The sequence below is a fragment of the Poromitra crassiceps genome (genome assembly GCF_964638095.1).
Source record: "Poromitra crassiceps genome assembly, chromosome: 2".
Taxonomy (NCBI): domain Eukaryota; kingdom Metazoa; phylum Chordata; class Actinopteri; order Beryciformes; family Melamphaidae; genus Poromitra; species Poromitra crassiceps.
In genome coordinates, this window is record NC_139624.1 from 29,774,940 (window position 1) to 29,799,350 (window position 24,411).

Below are 24,411 nucleotides of genomic sequence, written 5' to 3' on the forward strand. Positions count from 1 at the left end.
CAGAGAATTTCACCAAATGACTTGAATAGCTCTATCAAGCCTTGCCCCTTTAAGAAGGTGGCCTAGCGGGTAACCTGCACAAGTGACAGAGTAGGAAGGTAGTTTTTATCCAGAGAGAGTTGCAGGATCAGGATGCTCAGTGAGTAAAGTTAACAGGAAAAGAGGCTGCGCATTATGTTCACTGCTCTACTGAAATAAAGTGCCAGTTCTCCCCTGCAGAGTTGGCCCGGACTCTTAGCTTGTTACAGCTAAAATAGACTTACCCCGCTAGCCGGGCGCTTCTCGCTCATACTGAGCATTAGCGCCCGGCGAAAGTCAACGCATTTCCCATCAAACAATTGTGCCGCTCTCACGTCTAGGTATAAAAGCCAACCCTTACCTGAGCCAAAAACGTGAAGTGAAGACGCTATCCGATGCGCAACATCCTCTTCTTTTAATGACATATAGGTGCCTCTTCCAAATTGTTGCATAAAACCCACTTTTCTGTCTTTGAAAAACCGAAAATGTAGGTGCAATACCATTTCGGAAGTGTGGGGGGCATTAGTGAGTATACAGTGAGTAAACAGTGAGTCGTTGTTCCGGGTTGCTCCAGATGAATGATTTTCGGTTTTTCAAAGACAGAAAAGTGGATTTTATGCAATAATTTGGAAGAGTCAACTATATGTCATTAAAAGAAGAGGATGTTGCGCATCGGATAGCGTCTTCACTTCACGTTTTTGGCTCAGGTAGGGGTTGGTTTCTATACCTAGACGTGAGAGCGGCACAATTGTTTGATGGGAAATGCGTTGACGTTCGCTAATGCTCAGTATGAGCGAGAAAGCGCCCGGATAGCGGGGTAAAAATATACTAGCACAAAACCAGAGGCTTCCCAACTATGGTTCAGAGCCGTTAAAGCTGGAATGGTAACATGCGCTTCTCTTATAACCAACCCTTAATGGGATTTTTGAACGGGGATTTTGGTTAGATGCCTGAAATATGGTCTGTGGTTAACAAAAGTTTAAGAAACTGAGACCTTTGTGTTCAGTAATATAATCTTTACAATTGTGATTTTTTTTAAAGCTTTTTTCATTTGTGAAGATTATCTTGCTGAACACAAAAATCTCCGTTATGACCTCAAAATATATCGCCCCTATATCTATAATGGCTCAACATTGACATGGTTCAAGTTGTTACATCCCACTGACCAACACTAGTGGAAACAAGTGTTAGAGGAGTACCTCACACGCACGCACACTTTTTTACAGTCCTGGGAGGGTTACTTTAAAAATTGATTCAACTACAGAATACTGAATACATACCCTAACATTTATTTTGTAACGTATTTCATTAGAATACTCAAGTTGAGTAATCTATTCGGAATACTTTGGATTGAAAGAACATATTTTTTCGATGTAGTTTTTTAAAGTTTTGGTCTGAGTGAAATGTTCTATGGTCTCTCCCGATTCTAAATATAGCTGAACCGTTTGGTTTGAACAAGTACAACTATTTTTATAAGCCTTTTAAACGGAAAATAAATGGAGGATATAAATCTCTGGTACAGTGCTGAAGCAGGAAGAAGGCGGTCCCTTTGCATCTCAATTTAATTTGATTCTATATAAATTTAAATTGTAACTGTAGTGGAATAAAGTTACTCATATTTTGTAATTTGAATACTGTATTCTGAATACATGTATTCAGTTACTCCCCTACCACCACCCCCACCCCCACCCCCCCCACACACACACACACACACACACACACACACACACACACACACACACACACACACACCATTAAGGAAGATTATTGTTTGAGCTGATTCACCTGCACCTCCCTTACACCTGCATGCGACTGGGGAATGTAAAGCCCAGCAGCAAAGCACCGTAGATACAAATCTACTTTGACTGTTTATATTAAGTACAGCGCATCATTATTACAGTGTGCTCTGTTGATAGTACGACTTCACTGAGGGGCAATGATGAAGTGGACACAGCGTGCTGAGGAGAGTTTTTTAAGAGATCATAAATCATTTCATGCAAGAAGTATAAATACATGAGCAAAAGAAGAAGATTGTCTTAAGTGAAATGTGATTTATAGGTTAGTGGTAACTGTGCTATGTTTACTGCAAATTCAAGGTAATTCAACATGAAACCTTGCATGTACTGTCTATTTCACACCTGAGCACCAATCCTGTGCTTGAGTTGTACCAAAACACTCAGTGGAATATATTAAGAATATCTAATTTGTCATGTTCCACATTTAGATGTTTGTTATCGTAAGCTCTCTCGGACTTACATCAAAGCCCAACCAAATTAGAAATGTATTAAATCTTTCCATGTGAAATCTTTCTGTCAAAGGCAAAGTATCATTGAAAGCCAACTGTTTTTCACTGAATCAGTGCAAATGGAGCCGCTTGCTTGCTTGCTAAACCAGTCAGACCCTCCGTTGGACAAAACCAGTCAAGCTATCCCTGAGGACCCCGAGCACAAAGCCAAAAATCCCAGTAAAGTGTGTTAGGGAAGGAGCTGGAAACAATAGCTGACATTCCCCTAACGCTGCTCCAGTAACCCTGCCCCACACACACACACACACACACACACACACACACACGCACAACCTCCCTGCTTTCTTGCACAGCGCAGTCCCTAAGCTACAAGCTAAGCCCTCGGCCATACAAGGCAGATCCTCTCTGCTGTGCTCTGACATACTTTTCTTTGTGGTTGAAAAGAATCGTAGTACTGGCAGTCAGCCAGTGGGTGGTGCCTATTCATACTATACCAGAGGTTCTCAATGAGTTGGAGAAGTCTAGTTCTCCCAAAAAGTCTGCTTTTCAATAAGTGAGAAAACAAAAAGGTGCATTTCCTGGACAAGACTTCCATTTCTTCCTGTGGGTGTGTCAAGTGATTGGCAACAGGGCAGGCAGAGCGCGTAACGTAATCACAAAAGATGTCAGCGATTGGTGAAAAGTTGTGTCTACAGTGCATGTTTACATTGTGACACGCACACCCTGCAGCCTCACTCATACACTGTATCCATATGAAGCGTGATGTTAGTTGTTGCTATAGAGACACTGTGGAGCGCCTCACAGTTCGAAAGCCACGCCCACCATTGGGGAAATCTGGACTGCTAATAAACAGGCAAAAGCGGCCGTCGGGAGGAAGTCTGAACAGATATTGACAGTCTGACAAGGTTTCTCCTGTTTTTAAGTAGACAAATCGGTCTACTTAATGTACCAAGGTACATTGAAAAAACTAACTTAATGATTCAAGATTCAAGATTCAAGATTTTTATTGTCACTCCGTAGTACAAGTATCACGTATGAAATTATTGTGCTGTAGGCTCCGTTACAACATAGTGCAAATAACAGTATAACAGTGCAAAAACTGGGCATATAGATGCAGTAAAACAAGAGAAAACACAAGCAATAACAGTAATGGAGTGATGGCCTCCATCAATGCCCTTTTTGATTAATGCTACTCTAATAAAGCTGGATAAATGATCCCACACAGTGGCCTGATGTGAAATACTTTGACATTTTCCAGTAACGTTACTAATTTAATCACCAGATACGATAATATAGTGCTTAATAATTTCACTTTATTTAAAAAATCTGAAATTCAGCTATGCTTTTCAGACTATAGTTTGAGTGACTGGCGTGACTTGCTGTTAAAGTGGATTAGTCGTATGATTTACCGCATTCCAGCGTAGGAAAGCTCTTGTATGCCTACACGTCACGAGTCTGGGTCCTGAGGAACCAGGACTGAGGTCGCTTTCAAACTGGTGGACTCTGAGGCCATTTACACCTGGCATTAACATGCGTTTTCTGCCATCAGATTGCAATCCGATTGTATTTTATCACTTCAGCCTGATTCCATTTACACCTGGCACTAACATGCGTTTTGGGTGAACAGATTGCAATCCGATTGCTCTCCAGCTCGAACGTCATAACGCGCGCGCCCCCTGAACGTGTGCATGCATGTTTGCATACATGCACAGGGAAATAGAGGTTATTGTTAAGCTCAAATGCACAGTGAACGTCCCCTTCACCTGGACAAAACGATGGCCGATCACGCAGCACTGCATCTATTTCTTTATAAAAAGGACACGTTGCTCTGCCCCTGCCACTTTTCTTGTTCTTGTCCTTGGCCTGTCTGTAAGCCGTGTTTCCATTACCCTCAGAAATGCGCAAAATCTAAATATCGCAATAAAAATTGGGTAATGCAAACACGTAAATTTCGAAAAACCTCCCAAATATTGCAAAAAGCTTTTGCGCTCTCATGAGGTAGTTTTTCAGACGTGTCGATATAGCAGTTTTCTCTGTAGGTTATTCTCCCATGGAGCTGTTTGACACTGGGTCCGAGACACACACACATACATACGTTTTCCGTGCATGTCATTGGCTGTAACCACCTGTGTTGCGTTCAGGTAACATCCTAAATTACAACGTTATACAATTGAGAGCATAATTTATCTTTTATATCAACACTTCTCCTTTGGAAAAGGAGCGGAAAATGAAAGGAAAATGAGGGAGAAAGGGTTCGATAAGCCGTGGCAAAACCTCCGCTCCGCAGCAAAACTTTGAAGCAACGCTACCTAGCAGAAAGAGAGTGTTGTGCAAAAGCGGAGCGGGGGGGGGGGGGGGGGGAGAAAGAGAATTTTTAGCCGGTCCGTGACAGGCTGCCTGTGTGTGTGCGCATTTGACACAGCGGCGAGATGAGGGCACACACCGGTGCGGTGTATTTCCGTATGTTGCTGAATGCGTTTTGAGAAGACGCATTGCATTTACACTTGTGTTAAATGTTGTCATAATGCGTCCCTGACCACCTCCGGAGGTGGTTTGGCCGATCAGATTGCAATCCTTCTTCAATGCGTTTTGGGGGTGTTTACACCTGTACTTTCAAGTGATAAAATGCAATCGGATTGCAATCTGATGGCAGAAAACGCATGTTAATGCCAGGTGTAAATGGCCTCTCTGTGCGATTCGGGGGGGTGAAGTTGCAACATTGTTGCGATTTTCATTTGGTCCGGTTCGCTTTCACACAGCACAAACCTTCTGAACAGTGAGTGCGTTTACATGCACACCAATAAACTGATAACTGTGAGTAATCAGTTTATGGCAATAATCTGATTTCTGCGTTTCCGACAATAGGAAAAACCCGGGTTTACATGATTCAGTCAATTAGTTGGATTTCTCTCCAGAAGGCGGCGGTAATTCAACTTTTTACATGCAACTTGTACATGCGCAGATGTATAAACCCACAAGAAACCTGATACGCTGTATACATGCACTCAAAAGACAGGTCATTGGCCAAAAACCTAGGTATGTTTATCGGTTTATTCATAACCTGATAACGGCCATAAACGGATAAAGCTTATCGGTTTATGCTGTTTACATGACCATTTGAATAATCAGGTAACTCCAGAAATCCGCTAATAAACTGTTTATTGTCTGCATGTAAACGCACTCAATGACTGCGTTTACATGGACTTGAGTATCCCGGTTATGAGGCTTATCCTGGTTTTGATCACATTCGGGATATGGCATTTACATGGAAGAGAGATAAAGCAGGTTACTTACTCATATCCCTGTATACATGATCAATACCCGGTTACTGATCACTGCATGCTATTCGCGCAGGCGCCTGTGATCGTTACAATACAAACCGGGGTCATTATTATTATTTTTATTTATTTTTTGCTTATATTGGGTGCGTGTGACGTGACGTCATTCACCTTTTTTTGGGCCAAGACGTGGATTCCGTCTTCATGGTGGAGTGTCCCCGTTTGCGCGCAGCGCGCTGCTTTTGCTTTCATTTTAGTCACAACACCTTCGTCCTGTAGTCTGTAATAGGGCAGCATTTCGATGCTTTCTCCTATCTAAGCTGCCAAGCATTTAATTCTTTCATCACCGAAAGACAAAACTCTGCAAAACTCCATTTCCTCATCGCTCCAGAAGTGAGACTTGGCTGAAGCCGCGCCTGCGCAGGTAGTCTGCTGCGGTCAGAAAGCAGGATAAGGTGTATACATGCAGCAGTATCCCGGGTTCTTTCAGAGTACTCCAGCTAGCATAACCGGCTTTCTCAAAACCGGGATAAGGGCTTATCCAGGTTTCTGAAACCGGGATATGATGTTTACATGCGCAAACACAAAAACGGGATACTCCAAAACCCCGACAGTAACCGGGATACTCAAGTCCATGTAAACGCAGTCAATGTCACGTGGTCGAAACAGTCACTTGTCTATTGGACAGAATAGAGAAGGGAAATCTCTCCTCTCTTCAGCAGGCTTCTTGCCTGGCTGAGGGCTGACTGAACAACACAAGTGAATCCGCAAAACACAAACCATGGAGCAACACCACCTGCGATATTGGGATTTCTGGTTTTACTTTGGTGTTACTATCAAATAAATATTTGACAAGAATGTGCCCAATATGAGCAGCAGAAGAGGCAGAAAGCGGTTGAACATTTAATTCTGCAGATGAGACGAGTAGCCTACGTACCGAACAAGCAGGTACTGTACACGTGTGCGCACCGCAGTGTTTGTTTTGCTACCTTCTACCGTCTTCTACTCATGATGCACTGCATGAGTGCATCAGATGCACTGGCGCTCTTGTGTTTAGTCCAGTTTGCTTTCACACAACAAACAAACCGCGCCAGGGTTCACTTGGAAGCGAACCAAGACCCACGTTTTCAAGCGAACCAGAGTTCGTTTGTTTGTTTCCGCCCCAGAGTTCGTTTGCGCTTTCACACCACCCCAAACAAAGCGCACTATCCGAGGAAATGAACTCTGGCGCGTTTAAAGCGGACTAAACAGCTTATATGTGAAAGCGACCTGAGTACCACGGTTCTAAGCAATAACTGTATCCTCGCTCCAAAGACACATAATGGAACAAAGAGGATCTTTGTGTTCATGTAATGGAGCTGAGGGGTCAGTTAAAGTCACTTCTTAGTAGAAATACATACTAGCCATCCTGCAATTCAAGAGCGTGGTTTCGCTTGATCAGTGCATTGTTCATCATTGGTGTGTTTGTGTGTGTGTGTGTGTGTGTGTGTGTGCATATTTGAGTGTTTCTTGTGTTTATGTGTATGATGATATCCCTGACAGCAGAGCCTGGCCTCACCTTCTTTTAGTCTGCTGACAACAAAAAGCTGTCATCATATTCAGATTCCTCTGTTGTTCTCTGCACCCCTCCCTCCCGTTACACAGTGGATCAGTACGTAATGCCTTATTGTTACTGTGGTGCAGTGCTGGCAGTGTGTTAGAGGACACGTTACACAGTGGATCAGTACGTAATGCCTTATTGTTACTGTGGTGCAGTGCTGCCAGTGTGTTAGAGGACACGTTACACAGTGGATCAGTACGTAATGCCTTATTGTTACTGTGGTGCAGTGCTGCCAGTGTGTTAGAGGACACGTTACACAGTGGATCAGTACGTGATGCCTTATTGTTACTGTGGTGCAGTGCTGCCAGTGTGTTAGAGGACACGTTACACAGTGGATCAGTACGTAATGCCTTATTGTTACTGTGGTGCAGTGCTGCCAGTGTGTTAGAGGACACGTTACACAGTGGATCAGTACGTAATGCCTTATTGTTACTGTGGTGCAGTGCTGCCAGTGTGTTAGAGGACATGTTACACAGTGGATCAGTACGTGATGCCTTATTGTTACTGTGGTGCAGTGCTGGCAGTGTGTTAGAGGACACGTTACACAGTGGATCAGTACGTAATGCCTTATTGTTACTGTGGTGCAGTGCTGCCAGTGTGTTAGAGGACACGTTACACAGTGGATCAGTACGTAATGCCTTATTGTTACTGTGGTGCAGTGCTGGCAGTGTGTTAGAGGACACGTTACACAGTGGATCAGTACGTAATGCCTTATTGTTACTGTGGTGCAGTGCTGGCAGTGTGTTAGAGGACACGTTACACAGTGGATCAGTACGTGATGCCTTATTGTTACTGTGGTGCAGTGCTGGCAGTGTGTTAGAGGACACGTTACACAGTGGATCAGTACGTGATGCCTTATTGTTACTGTGGTGCAGTGCTGGCAGTGTGTTAGAGGACACGTTACACAGTGGATCAGTACGTCATGCCTTATTGTTACTGTGGTGCAGTGCTGGCAGTGTGTTAGAGGACACGTTACACAGTGGATCAGTACGTAATGCCTTATTGTTACTGTGGTGCAGTGCTGGCAGTGTGTTAGAGGACACGTTACACAGTGGATCAGTACGTGATGCCTTATTGTTACTGTGGTGCAGTGCTGGCAGTGTGTTAGAGCAGGGGTTCCCAACCTTTTTTGTGCCAAGGACCGGTAGATAGATTTGTAGTTTGTAAAAACCGGGCTCGCGGCCCGGTACCAAATGCGTTGCGGCCCGCTACCGGTCCGCAGCCCAGTGGTTGGGAACCACTGTGTTAGAGGACACGTTACACAGTGGATCAGTATGTAATCCCTTATTGTTACTGTGGTGCAGTGCTGGCAGTGTGTTAGAGGACATGCCAACACAGGCTAAGAGAAATGCTTGTGTTCTTAGGTGTTCACTCACTTCCCCCCCACCCCCCACATTTCTCTTTTGTCAACATTACGTTTCACAGTGGAGGGGAGAGTTACAGGAAAGATGAAGGCGGGAGAAGAAATGAGTTTTCACAGAGGTTGTGAGATTGATGAAACCTATGATGTTGTAGGATGATGCACCCGTCCCTAACCCGCGTATATAAGCATCATGATGATGATATTATAGAAAATCTAATATAGAGGATACAGCTGGACTCAAGGGAAGGAGAAAGGGCTAGAAATTTGGGCCTGGCTGACCCAAACCTGAATTTTGTTTTATTCCAAAATCTACTACATTCTAGACCAAGTCTCAAGTCTAAGTTTCTTGTGACCAAACCTGACTGCATCCCAGAATCACCAAGACATCACTAAGATCAGTATTATTAAACAATATTTTTAACCTTGAACAATTCAATGAGAAACCAAAAACCAAAAAGAGCTCATCAGGTTTAGTCATAAATGTGATGTTCTCATAACCTTGTGAGGCAGCTGGATTCCCCGGGAACGAGATCCTGGGTACACACACTGTACAGATGTGCCTGGGTACACACACTGTACAGATGTGCCTGGGTACACACACTGTACAGATGTGCCTGGGTACACACACTGTACAGATGTGCCTGGGGTACACACACTGTACAGATGTGCCTGGGTACACACACTGTACAGATGTGCCTGGGGTACACACACTGTACAGATGTGCCTGGGGTACACACACTGTACAGATGTGCCTGGGGTACACACACTGTACAGATGTACCTGGGTACACACACTGTACAGATGTGCCTGGGGTACACACACTGTACAGATGTGCCTGGGTACACACACTGTACAGATGTGCCTGGGTACACACACTGTACAGATGTGCCTGGGTACACACACTGCACAGATGTGCCTGGGTACACACACTGTACAGATGTGCCTGGGTACACACACTGTACAGATGTGCCTGGGTAGGTACACACACTGTACAGATGTGCCTGGGTACACACACTGCACAGATGTGCCTGGGTACACACACTGTACAGATGTGCCTGGGTAGGTACACACACTGTACAGATGTGCCTGGGTACGCACACTGTACAGATGTACCTGGGTACGCACACTGTACAGATGTACCTGGGTACGCACACTGTACAGATGTGCCTGGGTACACACACTGTACAGATGTGCATGGGTACACACACTGCACAGATGTGCCTGGGTACAGACACTGCACAGATGTGCATGGGTACACACACTGCACAGATGTGCCTGGGTACACACACTGCACAGATGTGCCTGGGTACACACACTGTACAGATGTGCCTGGGTACACACACACTGTACAGATGTGCCTGGGTACACACACTGCACAGATGTGCATGGGTACACACACTGCACAGATGTGCCTGGGTACACACACTGCACAGATGTGCATGGGTACACACACTGCACAGATGTGCCTGGGTACACACACTGCACAGATGTGCCTGGGTACACACACACTGTACAGATGTGCATGGGTACACACACTGCACAGATGTGCCTGGGTACACACACTGCACAGATGTGCCTGGGTACACACACACTGTACAGATGTGCATGGGTACACACACTGCACAGATGTGCATGGGTACACACACTGCACAGATGTGCCTGGGTACACACACTGCACAGATGTGCATGGGTACACACACTGCACAGATGTGCCTGGGTACACACACTGCACAGATGTGCCTGGGTACACACACTGCACAGATGTGCCTGGGTACACACACTGCACAGATGTGCATGGGTACACACACTGTACAGATGTGCATGGGTACACACACTGCACAGATGTGCCTGGGTACACACACTGCAGTGAGCTGTCAAACAAAACGTGTGGATTTCTCCCAGACACAATGGCTTGGTTTAGCCCAGGCTTAGGCAAACAGGTGGGGAAGAGAGGACAGTCAAGGTGGAGGTATAGCAGGCATAATAGGTGGCGCTAGGGATGCTATGAGCATCTAAGCATCTCATTTCTTTGTACAGATAAACATGCATTTCTGCACATTTGCTCATTTGACCAGAAATGACTTGATTTGTTTTAAACTTTTGATTGCTGTCTCGTTAGTGTGACGAGCCTGACACGAGGCAAAGAAAAATGTCCATCTTGTTTGAAATAACGGTTTTCTTGAATCCTCAATTGCTTTCAGTGTAAAATATAACCTCAAACCATTAAACTCACTTAAACAATAAAAACTTACTATTATAAACTTGTTTTTATGTGCTGATCTTTTGTGTTTGACTTTCCTTTTTATTATTATTCCAGAACTCTAACAGCTTTCTGTAAGTAAAGTGACTAACGCAGAAGATCACGCGGCTTTGTTTCACATGTTACATGTGGCTTTTGATGATGGGATTTTAACATGGGGGAAATTGTCTGGTGCCGATTCCCTATTTTAGCCTTGGATCAGCCTGATTGCCAATACCTCCTCTATCAGTATAAATGCATCCCTGAATATCTGAATCCAGCTCTGCCATGTGGAGAAGCAAACGGCTAGAACCCCCTGGCCAAGGCAGATATCCAGGCTTAGGAGGCCTGAAGGAAGTACCACTCACTAAGCATAGTGATTTGGAGGAAGGGGAGAGGCTGGTTAAGCGTATGCAATGATTTATTCAGGCTTTCCCTCCAAGATGGGAGGGTGCATTGCATCAGAGGAGTGACTCAGGCATTATGTGGACATGGGATTTACTCCAGGCTCAGGGGGCATGCCATCACAGCAACTGGATTTTGTTTGTTTGTGTGTTTGTATGTGTATGTGTGTGTGTGTGTGTGTGTGTGTGTGTGTGTGTGTGTATGTGTCTAACAAGCCTGGCCATACACCAGATATCCTATTCCCCACTTGGCACATTTGACTGACGGCTGCCCTGATTCGACCAAATCCACTTAAATGTCAAGCAGTAACATTATAATGTTGTGTAAAACCGCGACTTGAGGCCAGAGTGAAGTTTATCGCCCGTAACAATTCCTCTCTGCGTTCATGCCACTGCTGTCAGTTTGATGCCGGTGGAAACACACTGGATCAAAACAGAAAATTAGAGTAGAAGCGGGGTTCGATTTTTTTTTAAAGATACTTATTGATTAATTCTTTACTACTTTCATTTCTAACAAATAGACATAACAGAAATAACAAAAAATATTTTTTTCCTCCAGGTTTATGCCCATTTTCTCCCCAATTGTACTTGTCCAATTCCCCCTGTTGTCCTGCTCGTTGCTCCACCCCCTCTGCCGATCTGAGGAGAGTTGTAGACTAGCACATGCTTCCTCCGATACATGTGCAGTAGCCAGCTGCTTCTTTTCACCCGACAGTGAGGAGTTTCACCGGCAGGATGTATCAAATGCGAGGATCACGCTATTCCCCCCAGTTCCTCTCCATCTTGAACAGGTGCACTGACCAACCAGAGGAGGTGCAAGTGGAGCGACCAGGACTTGTACCCCCACCGGCTTTCCACCCGCAGACACGGCCAATCGTGTCTGTAGGAACATCTGACCAAGCCGGAAGTACCGCTGCCAGGAATCGAACCCGGGTCTCCGCGGTGGTAGGCGAGTGCTTTTACCTCTAAAGATACTTTGAGGTCTTTAAAATACAGTTACCGTACAGTACCAGATTCATTGATTCATTATTTACTTATGATTCTTACTTCATTAAATTTGATATATTAACAAATAGCAACTCTTCCATCATAGTTCTCCATTTTTCACTCCTTTCAGATTTTTCATTGTGAGTGAGATATTGGAAAAACATATGTGGTTAACCCATCGTATACTTATTGAGTCGCTTTTTTGTCTTTATACTTATAGCCATATTAGACAGTGTTATTTTGACACATATCGCATGTCCAAATTTCACCACAGTCTTCTCGCAAAGACACTCCCTCTGTCTGATTCTCAAGTAAACGAGCAATATAGGTGCCATTTCTAGATAAGAAGTTGTAATTAGGCTGTCTGAAACCAGTTTTATACATGGCAGGATAAATCTGGGTGGGGAAAGTGAAAAGGCAGCGCTTGCCCCTCCCTCATTACCACCACTGAGGTGCCCTTGAGCAAGGCCCTTAACCCGCAACCGCTCCAGTGGAGCTACTCAGTGGCCAGCAGATCAGACTGTGGTTGTACTGGGCAGCTTCCAGGTATGAATGTGTGTGTGAATGTGAACAGGGCACTCCTGAAAAAGAGAGCTTTGCTCTCAGTGAGACTCCCCCTGTATAAATAAAGGTAAAAAAAAAAGAAAAAAAAAAGTTTTATACATAAGTTCACTGAATTTGCAACCTTTCTAGGTACCTGGTTATGGATAATTTTTGATCTTTGGTGGGATAGGGTATCCCATAATGCCTTCCAAAACGACGAATAAGAACGGAGCGAGCCTGAGCGAGCCCCTAATGGCGGCGCCCACAAAGCTTCCCGCATCAGAAAAATCATTGTTGGCTAAATAACAAACATCTGTCACTTTCTTTTCATTTTTATTCTAGAATAGTCAATAACGTCAACCTTTACTTAATTTCAGTGCAGTCAGATGTTTGTACAAAGTCAGGAAAGTCACTTTTGAACAATAGTAGGAAGCATCTTACCTGACTCTGTTGTGGACAGCAGCCGGCCTGTTAGGTTGCTAACGTTAACGTTAGTTTAGAAAACCCGCTCCGCGTGCCCCAAAGCAGGACTTACACTGTACAGCCAGGAGGATAGCAGCATGGCAGACCTTCAAGTGTAAGTGGAGATCGTTTTAAGCGTGCTTTATTAAATGACAAGCTGTCATTTAATAACAGTAACGTACCAATTTGTTTGTCAAATGCAACGTTCCTGTTAGCTTGGTTTCACACTTTTAATTTGAAGGCCGAAACGGGAAATGGTGTGATGGTAGATAGAATTGACACTGCTCTGTCAATTTTATCATTTCACACGTACCATTTCCCTTTTTCGCCTTCAAATTAAAAGTGTAAAAACAATGAAACGTTCGCCTGTGAGACCTGTTTGTTTGGATTAGAATAATAACGTTAGAGAAAACAGCCATCAGCCATGCAGTTTTATACTAATTTATTGCCAAATGCTTTGGGAAACAACTTCATCAAGCTTGGTCAGAAAAGGTCTATTCAATGGAAACAGCACCAGTGCGACATGTCGCGTGAGATGCTACCTTCAAGAATGAGGACGTCTGAAACAAGTTATTTTTGAATCACCTATATTAAAATGAGATTACCTTAAACAATCATCTAGTTAGGTAACTAGATGATATTAAGCTTCCTTGCATTACAGACACAACCACTATGACAGGACCTACCAGGTAAGGGTTGGCATCTTGAACTACCCAGCAACCCTGCAGGGTCTCGCAGGTGGGCGATATGGCAAGAATATCATATCACAATTTTTTTCAGGCAAGATTCCGATCCAGGATCTTAACACGATTCTTTTTTCATGTTGGTTAAAGACTATTTTGCAAGTTACAACGAACGACGCCTGAGCGATATGGACCAAACATCATATCTCTGTATTTTTAGGCTGAATGGCAATCTTTGTATTTAAAGTGTAACTAACCCCCAAAACACTTTTTTTCAGCTTTTAACCAATATATATGACTTTGGGGGTGATGTGTGAAGAATTCTGGTCAGAATTTCCACATTTGACACCAAACTGTTGCCATTTTACCATTTGTATCATTTTTCAGCAGCATATCTGGCATAAGCGCCCTCTAAGGGTCCAACACTGCTTTTTTTTCTTTTCTCAAATGAATGGGATATTAGGAACACACTGACGTCACAGTGTTCCCAAAGACTATGGGATTTCAAGATAATTACTCCCCTACCCCCCCTGTACCCTTTCGGCTCCTCAGAACTCCAAGCCTATTCCTATTGAAGTTTGCTCTTAAAATACTGAACCAAACGTCGTCAAAGTTGGCACATGTCTTAATTATAGTTAGTTTCCCGCTGAATGTGTCACTACTTTATTAATATCTTACCTGGATAAGCTCGAATGATGATGTATATATTATCAGTCCGAGTTGGAAGCAGCTGTCTCCAGCCCAGGCAGGCGGGAGCGGGCGGGAGAGAGTCGTACTGTAACCTCATGCACTAGCCCCAAGCTCCGGGGGCGCGCGCAGCAGCAGCTGGGCTCTCTCGGTGTGTCTGTGTGTGTGTGTGCTCCTCCACGTTGACTCGTGTGTGTTTTGCTGCGCGGATTGGGTTTGACCGTTTGATCAAGCAAGTAGCTCCTGTGCTCTTAAAATACTGAACACCACGTTGTCATATTTGACATATGTCTTCATTGTAGACAGTTTATCGCTGAATGTGTCATTACATTATAAATATCTTACCTGAATAAGCTCAAATGCTGTTAGAGGATTATCACACCGAGTCTGGAGCCCTTTCTGCCGGCCAGGCAGCAGCTCGTAGGCACCCTGCCTTTTAGAGCGCGAGCACGAGCTGCTGTGTGCTCAGGCAGCGGGGACGCGCAGGCGGAGCTCTTCACATGGAGGTCTGATGACACTGCCCTGCGCTGCAGTAACTTTTAACAAGAATCACGAAAAGCCCCAAAACGCAAATTAAAAACAGATTTCATTGCGCGGTTTATCGCTAGTTGTACGAGGGAATGACGTGGAGAAATCTTGCATTGTGTTACCCCAGAGCGGGGGGTTTCTCCTATTGTGCGGTGTGCTGCTGTAACGAGCCCATGTCACTTTGCTCTCGTAACGTAGTTTGACACGCTGCCATAGAGATACAGTACATGCAGAAAAATAATTAAATTTCTAGTTCGCCACTGAATTACCAAATTGATATAACTTTCAACCATTTTCAGATTTTCTGTTTCCATACAGGCCACCAGCGTTGGCTAGTTGTTGATATTTATAAAGATATTGTCCCTCTCAAATAAATTATTTTTGAGGCAGTAGGCAAACTGTAATGGCGTCGATTTCCGAAAAAAAATCTTGACTTGAACACAGCCAAAGAGTCTAGTATAGACAAGAGTATATGTCATTTCTTGGTTTTTTCCATAGGTATTTTCAAATCACTGTTCTGATACATATCTGGGGGGTTAGTCCCCCTTTAATATGAAGTGGGCTTAACGTGTAAGTCAAAGCCACATGTGAAATGCCACAAGCACTTTTATTCAAACAAGAAGACTGATCAAAATAAAATGTAAAGACAGGGTTTCCTTCCCTGACTGTTGGTCCTTTCACTAAATATTTACACAATGAGATGTTTGATAAATAATCATCAGTAATGTGGATATAATGGCTAAGTGGGTAAAAGTGAAAAAATAGAACAGCTAGAACAGTGAGTGTGGTAAGTTCACATCACATCACTTTACTGTATCACATTACAACAGGGATACTCAACTTGCTTTCCCCGGGGGCCACTTTCATGAAATGATAGGAGGCCAGGGGAAAGTTAATAAACAAACAATATAATTTTTTCTCTAGCGGATTGTAGGTTTTTGGTGAGTCAGCCGGAGTTTAGTCTGACAATGTTGTGCACACCGGATAGTTAACTAGGTTAAGTTACTTAAGTACATACATAAGTGCCTGGGTAGCAAGCAGATGGTGGTATTTGACAATTTAGCTGGAGCTCAGTCAAACTTTATTTCACATTAGTTTTTATTGTGAATTAGATTCTAATTCACAAGGAAAACTAACGTGAAATTATTAGAAAATGATCGGGGGGCCACACTGCGGGCCGCAAGTTGAGTATCACTGCATTACGATCCAGATCTAAGACTATATCTAGTCTCGTATCACAATCTCGATATAATATCGCGATATTGTCCAGTCCTACTCTGACGGCTGTGGAGTTTTACAGCCTCAATCTAAGGTCAACAGAGGAGGAAGTCGGCAGAAGAGGAAGTGAACTGGGATGGCGCGTGCGTACATACGTACGTACGTGCGTGCGTGTGTGGCCTATGATGTAAATCAACAGGTCTCTGAAAGACATGGAGTCCAGAAATAGGCCACTTATTGTTTGGATAGGCTGAAAGGCAGCTGAAAGCCAGCTGTCTCTACCTGTTGTCACTGATTAACTAGACTGTACTGACGATTACTGGTGAGCAAATTCCAGTCAAGGACTACAGGACACTAACCACTTTATGCATGAAAGGGCTACAGGACACTAACCACTTTATGCATGAAAGGGCTACGTTTGGTTTGTTTAAGCACTTTCAAAACCAATGTGACTCCATTCATCTCTGGAGTTTCCCAGGGAACTTGGCGTTCTATTTAGCAGGACGGTCTTTCCTTGTTTGATTCTTCGCTGACTTGTTCCTGTCACTGCGCTCACAGACGGGGGAGTTTGATCAAGCCGAGTTGAACATTGGCTCAATGAATGGAGTTCTTTATGGCAGGTTTTTATAGGGCACTTGATAGCACTTTGAGGAAGGTCAACGGCTGGGTTTAAGCTGGAGTGTGCGGTGCCAGCCGTAATCACTGCACTCGATATTGTACAGTAATTGCAGAGCAGGGACCTCATTTAGATGAACAAACATTAGCCTCCAGGGGTCATAAGGAGGGTCATGAGGAGGTCTGGATTAACTGACACAAAGCATGAAGAGGCTCAAAACTGCTTGAGAACTGCAGTTATAGAGCAAAAAGCTGCAGCTTAGTTGGGCCCATTGTGCAAAGCTGCGTCGGGTGCTTCATAATCAGCTGACATGTATTATACTCTAAGCAGAGGTTCCCAAAGTGGGGACCCCCAGGGGTCCTTGAGCGGGTTCCAGGGGGGTTCCCAGCAAAAAGGGGGATCATTTATTTTCACTATAATTCAAGATTGAAGATAGTTTTAATAATAGCCATAGTGAGTAATCATATTACAAACAAGGAATTTGTCTTTGTGCAGTATGCAGCACAGCGATCACAGCTATAGCAGAAGATGGAGCAAACAGAAAATCTTCAATCTTCAAATTATAAATTATAAAGTGCAAAATAAAAGTCCTTTAAAGTGACATATAGTATATATGTAAATGTCCATTAATAAGACTATGTAAAATGTCCACTAAGTCTGTGAGTGATTTTAATATATATACCATAATTCTGCCAATAAGAGCCCGGGCGCTTATTATGCTAAATCAATTTGGACCCGGGCGGTAAAAGGAAGACAGGCGGCAATTAGAGTCAGGCGGTTATTTTCATTTTGGCATAATTGAGCCAGGTGAATATTATTTTTTGAACAGAAATGCCTGCTCAGCAAAAATGGAAAGTCAAATTTCTTATTTAAACCAGTGAGATAGTACTTAGTACACACAAGAGGGTAGGTACAGGCAGTTTAAACCAGTGAGATAGTACTTAGTACACACAAGAGGGTAGGTACAGGCAGTTTTGAACATGCCTAGTAGTATTGTACAACGGACTGGAATGAACGAAAACAACTGATAGCCTTCATCGTCATCATCATCATCCAACTACTGTACCTTACGGTATCAGTTCATTGCTCTCCTCTTCTCCCTCTGCCAAACAGCCATACCACATTTTAAACAAGTAACATTAGCCTACCGCTCACACATTCAGTTGTTTGTGTTTCATTGGAAAGAAGTCATAGCAACGTTATTAGTCTCGCTTGCCAGATACTCCCAGCAAAGCAATGTAGAAGGCACGCTAACGTAGCTACCAAGCTAACGCCAACCAAACAAACAGCACTGCAGCACTAGACAAAACAAGCAATTACCAAATACCGGTAGGTAGACGCCAAGTTTCCAATACATGTCCAGTATAATGGGTATAATCCATACTGCATTTTAAAAACTAAAAACTCTCGTAACGGGACAAGCCCCGTCTTTTATTGTCACACGAACACCACAACACATGCATGCGGCCACAACACACTCATGCTGACGGTGGCCGGTGAAAAGTGTCCTCTGCATTTAACCCATCCAGGCATGTCCTTTCCTCCGGGGGGCAGGCCAGGAGCAGTGGTCGCTTTCTCGTACAGCGCCCGGGGACCAACTTCGGGTGTTGTCGTCACTGGTCGGATGACGATGACGATCTGATCTTCTGCATGTTTTTAGTGGGGGGGTTATATACGGAGGAACCCCCTGTGGGGGCACGGGGAGAACATGCAAACTCCACACAGAGAGAAAGGCCCTTACGATGAGATACCCCACCTGGGCAGTAGGCACTGAGGATATGGGGGGGAACACAACCACAGCACCCACAGTGTCCCAGGTGAGAATCGAACTCAGGACCTTCTGACTGTGAGGCGACAGCTCTACCACTGAGCCACCGTGATCGCTGTTCCGCTGAGAGAAAGGCACTTTTACACGGCACAACTGAGCTACGTTAGCGTAAGTTGCCCACTGCTCCTGGTTAGACAGCGTCTCGCCAGCACGTTGCCTACAGGAATCCGTACCATTAAAGGCCCAATCCGTCAAAACTCACTATTACTGACGCCGGTGGCCATTAGGGGAACTGCACCCAGGCGCTTGCATGTGCCAGAGCGCGTGCGTACCCATCCGGGAACGCGCCTCAACAGCAGCTCCAGAGTTGGAGACCGCGCAGGCGCAGTGTGGACTTGAATCACCCTCGCAAAAAACACCGCAACCGTTCTTTTCTCCAACTTTTAGCGACTAAAAGCACCATGTCCAGTGATGAAGTAAGTAAAGTCAAACTTATAGTTTGAATTCAGTACACTAACGATAGTTGTCAATAAGCAAAGGAGGGGAAAATAGCGAAGTTAGACGTAGATGAAGAAACGGCAGCACATTGTTTCAGCCAAATGAGTGTTGCTATGGAGATTACCACAATAGATTTGGAAGGACATACGTTTAGTACTGTAACGTACTGTTGTCTCTACTTTACTAACTCTTAGCGTTAGCATCCAGCACATGCAGACTTACAGACGTGACACAGAAATCCAGTTGAGGTTTCAGTTTTCATTCATTCAATGACAATTCAACGTGACTAGACGATAGGCTCTAGTATACAGTCCATAATGTCAGGAGGCATGGCATAGTTGCAGGACTGTAATGCATGTGAACGTCCAGATTTCGCAAACAGCCAGGTAACCTGGTTATAGCTGATGTTTTAGAAAGGCACTAACTACATTATCAGGGAAAACTGTTATGGATCTGCTAAGACAACTTCAAATGACAGTTAGACAAATGTCCCCAACTACAAACTTACTTTATATGTGAGGTATTAGGGCTGACAGTGCTTGTAGCCTACTTTATTGTAATTGGGGTTTACCATTTGAAACAGTGAGCTTAGCCTGTTTTCTCATCTTCCAATGTAGTCTTTCACAACTTGCAAATCTGCATACGTCAAATGTAGGTTTGAGACTCAAACCAGCCTTTTGAGGGTTAGGGTTCAAGATTACACACCCATTTGAAAGCCATTCTAAACATGTTATTCTTGCTCAATATGCAGGCTGAATTGCAACAACTGAGCCAGCAACAGCGGGATGAAGCCCTCCAGATGGTGGTTGAACGCCTTCCAGGGGTGATGCTGGACATCATGGAGTACCGGGCAGCCGAACCAGGACCACAACTGCCAGACAGAGGACAGCCAGCATGGTGCAGATGCACAAACTGGAATGACATTCTATCCTTAGACGACAGCCAGGACCTAGGGGCCGATAACAAACAGTACTGGTACTCAGCTTACCGCCAGTTCAACGTCTGGCAACACGGACGTCTGGGGAGGGGGAACCGGCAAGTCATACCTAGCTGCTGTGTGTGGCGGGTCAGAGACAAATATCCTGACCCCTTTGGGAATTATGTCGGATACAAGGTAGCACCATTTAGGTGAATTTTCCCCTTTGAGATGTTCCTGTGTGTTTTTGTTCTACCTCAAAAAGACATTTCAATTTGACAATATCCTGACATCTTCTTGCGTGTGTTCTGTACCTCAAAAATACATTTCAATTAGGGTTAGGCTATACAACAGAAAGAGACTGCTGTTCAGTGTTTCTCGGCCAGTGCAATAACTGAAAGGAAAGATTTTTTTCCCCAACATTTTTATTTTCTCAAACACGGACAAAGACAGTCTCTGCCTACCTTTTCTTTTGCACATGTGAATTTCTTTTCTTACAAAGTTTTGTCTAATAAACAATTTGTGGTGCTGTAAACAATCTTTTTTTTTTTCTAAAACATGGACAAGAGACAAAGTCTCTGCCTACCTTTTTTTTGCACATGTGAATTTCTTTTCTTACAAAGTATGTACAAAGTTTTGTCTAATAAACAATTTCTGGTGTTGTAAACAATCTTCTTTTTTTTTCTAACACATGGACAAGAGACAAAGTCTCTGTCTACATTTTTTTTGCACATGTGAATTTGATTTGTTACAAAGTATTTATAAAGTTTTGTGCAATAAACCATTCGAGGAACAGTAAACAATACTGTCAAGCCTTTATTGTTTCTCGCAGTCTCCCGTCAAAGATGCTGAAGCCATGTCCTTCACAGGGAGAGAGAGACAGAAAGAGATATTAGAACCAACACCAGTATTTCTCAAACCAAGTGGGTGCAGGCTTCCAAGCACAAAGACTAAACAAAAGTAGACAATTAATCAGCATACATGTGCAACCATCGTGTCATTATTGCAGGGTATTATTTTATAGCAGTGACTCAAATTGAGCCAATGAAATCAGTGCTGACCCAATCCACAGAATATTAGATTCTGCAGGAAGAGGTGAATGTCTCAAACGTTCTCAAAGTGGCGTCCCCAGATGTTCCCCGGCTAAAACACAGTAGTTTATTTCATATATATATATATATATATATATATATCAAATACCATCCACAAGTGCCACAATGAGTAAACAAAGTACTACTGCTATTGAGGTCTTGTGGTCTAATTTGTGTGAGTTTATGAGTCCTTGGCGTGGTAACATTCTGAAAACCACTGATGTACAGCATGTCTAAAGGGAATTACATGGCAGACAAATGAAACGTATGTGTTGTTTGTTATCATATTGAAACTCGGTGGCTCCTTGTGAGAGATCAGGGATGACTTTTAGGATGGCGGTTGACATACCTGTCCTCTTTGGATCTGTGCCTTGACCAGTTCAGCTGTTGGAGGGGGCAGGACCCCTGTAATAGGTCCCAGACTCCGCGGGTCACCTGGCTTCAGACCTCTCCGTCTTGGGAGTCCAGTTGGAGCGGTGAAACGTGTCCTCAGGATGTGGATCAACCCCAGCTATTCCAAAATCCTCCCTGTTGAGATATCAATTTAGTTTCAACCAATCAATTATCTGTGTGTGCAGCTGTGGTACACACATAATCCGGCTGTACAATGCTGACAAATCATGAGCATTTTTCAGAGTATATAGATTTTACTTATTGATCATGCAGATAGTTATGTTGGTAGTTTGAAAGGGAAAACAAACTAACCGGGCAGATTCTTCTCCAATAGGTGATGTTTGGAGGGTCAATTGAAGAGATTTCCTCTTTCTTGGAGTTGACGCTGCTGGCCCCTTACTTTTCAGCTTCTTGTAGCTAGAAAATAAATGTAACGCTAGTCAGATTGGGAATGCTTTACCATGCAACCACGCTACGGCCGAGCTTCTTTGTAAAGTCAGCTGGTTCCAAACAAACACAACAAGCTAACGTTGCAAGCTTACAGTTTATGCGTCACTTTTGGCTCAAAAAAAGTCTGAGAACACAGTAAACTCCAACACCGCTAGTATTAGTATGGACAACAAACTAACGTGACAACGTCGTTAGCATGCTACAGTCAGAAACACTATACATTTGTCAGTCTTTTTCCGAGTCGCGTTCGGCTCAGCTAATAGCTACAACCACGTAGCGTTATAAATAGCTAGCGTTACTATTGCATATATGACTGAGCCCCCCGCAAACGTTAGTTTGCTAAGTAAAGGATATCCTCTTCTATGACGCTAAAATCAAATTCACTAAATCTTTGTAAATGTGTTCTTACCAGTTCAATAGGAAATGAGCCATATCGGGTTATCTTCAGAACCGAGCGAAGGTCTCTCCATGGGGCAAAAGCATAGCCGATGGTGATTCATGTTTTGTTCCAGTTTCCTGATGCAAGTTTATGGGCCAGACGGGCTTCGCTGGATAAAACTTGCGGCTTTTTCTTTTTTGGTTGAGCTTTTAGTGGGCTCTGAGTTCCTGCTGGTCGTTTGCTGCTGCTCGCGGACGCCATTGCTTCGCTAAACATTTGCCTGTTGGTTGTCCCGCTCTTCTTCTACGGTTGTATTCATTGCTGTTTCCTGGAGGAGCTGCCTGAGCGCGTGAACGCGCGAGACGTCACATCCTCTAGCTGTGGCGGGAGATGCTCTCCACTTCGAAACTGCGGTTTTTCCATGTAACTTCTGAACGGCTGGTCTGAGAGAAACGCCCCTGGTCGCCATTTTTAAGTTACGTCAAGGCGCATTCACTCAGTGCCAATAATAAACACTTTGTGCACATTTATTTCTTGCCAAAACCAACGGAATGGGCCTTTAAAGGCCGGCTTTCCTGATTTTCAACCATATTTGTGTCATTACAATGTCAGTAGTTGGATTAGATATTGCAGCCTTCACCTCCCCTCACTCAACCCTCCTGGCTGATATCCCTTATCTCTCACATATTTTCTTGACGCTCTGACGTAAAACGCGTCAGAGCGTCAAGTCCAGCCCTGCGGAAGAGAGCAGCTGTAAACTACAAGTGTTGTGGGGGTGTGCCGCCATGGTTCCGCCTCTAGAGGTCCTCCACGCCCCTTCACAGGTCCTGAAGAAAAACAAAAGGCAGCCATCTTTTTTCCCCGCATAGCCTAGGCTAGCTAATGTTAGCTCCCCTAGCTGCTTGCAAAGAACCATATCTCGGGAACGGAAGCACCTACAGACACGGGACTGGCGGCATTGGAAAGCTCTTCAAATTTTACATCTAGTAGAAGGTGCGTTGAAGTTACGAAATCAACGGTGAGCAATGTACCCTTTTTTACATGAAATAGTTACAACATCAGATGCTCATAACTCCTAGGAAAATGCCTTAAAATGCATGAATTTTTTTTTATGAAGGCATCTCCCGACATATATACTACCGTTTAAATTTGGTGCAATTTGGAGGCAAAAGAATATATATATATATTCTTCTTCTACCATTGTTTTTATGTCGAAGCCTTCTTCTTCTTCTTCTTCTTTGAGTTTTATGGCGGTTGGCAAACATATATGTGCATTACCGCCACCTACTGGAGTTTGATATCAGCCAAATGCCTGAGGGGTGGGCGTGGAAAAGAAGGCCACGAGCCCAGTGCATTGTGGGAAGTGTAGGACTTCTGCTCCCCGCTCCCCCCCCTCCCCCCCACCAGCCCCCCCCCCACACACACACAGAGTGGATTTTGGTTGATTGCTCAGGCTCTGAACAACCAATTCAAAAAATTTCAACGGATTCCAACTCCTTAGGGGCGTGAGATTTAATATATCTTCATATTCCCCACGGGAAAGCCTTCCTTTAATGCACTTTTTATACTCTTTTTTTTTAAGTTTTGTTGTGATGCTTTTAAATGTCCATTTTATTCTCTTCTTTTATCTCTTTTATTTTCCTGTCAACCATTTTATGTGAAGCACTTTGAATTGCCTCTGTGTATGAAATGTGCTATACAAATTGACTTGACTTGACTTGACCTTGTGGCTCACAGTGAGCTCCTCTTCCTTCAATTACCAGTTCCATATGTGGCCATGCTGAGAGAATTCTACCATCCTTGGGGCCTTGGTCATATGAAACCTTTTGAAACCCAGTGGACAGGGGCATGTCCTCTCCTGTAAGAAACAGGTCAATATAGGCTAGGGCTATTAGGGACACAGTATTATTATCCATGACTCAAAACCCATCATGATCTGCTCCTGTCAGTGTACAGAAGCAAACTCCACAGGCTATATCTGTTGTTGCACCCCAGCATACCGGTATGCATGATTCTGATAAGGAGGTAGCAGCTTCAGAAATACG

General features: G+C 44.0%; 1 protein-coding gene across 1 annotated transcript in view; it reads right to left on the minus strand.

The window, feature by feature from the left end:
* The window catches only part of cerk (ceramide kinase), a gene marked incomplete at both ends in the record, with an annotated part of 95,981 nt that overhangs the window by 71,097 nt on the left and 473 nt on the right, over window positions 1–24,411 (minus strand). The window lies entirely within an intron of this gene.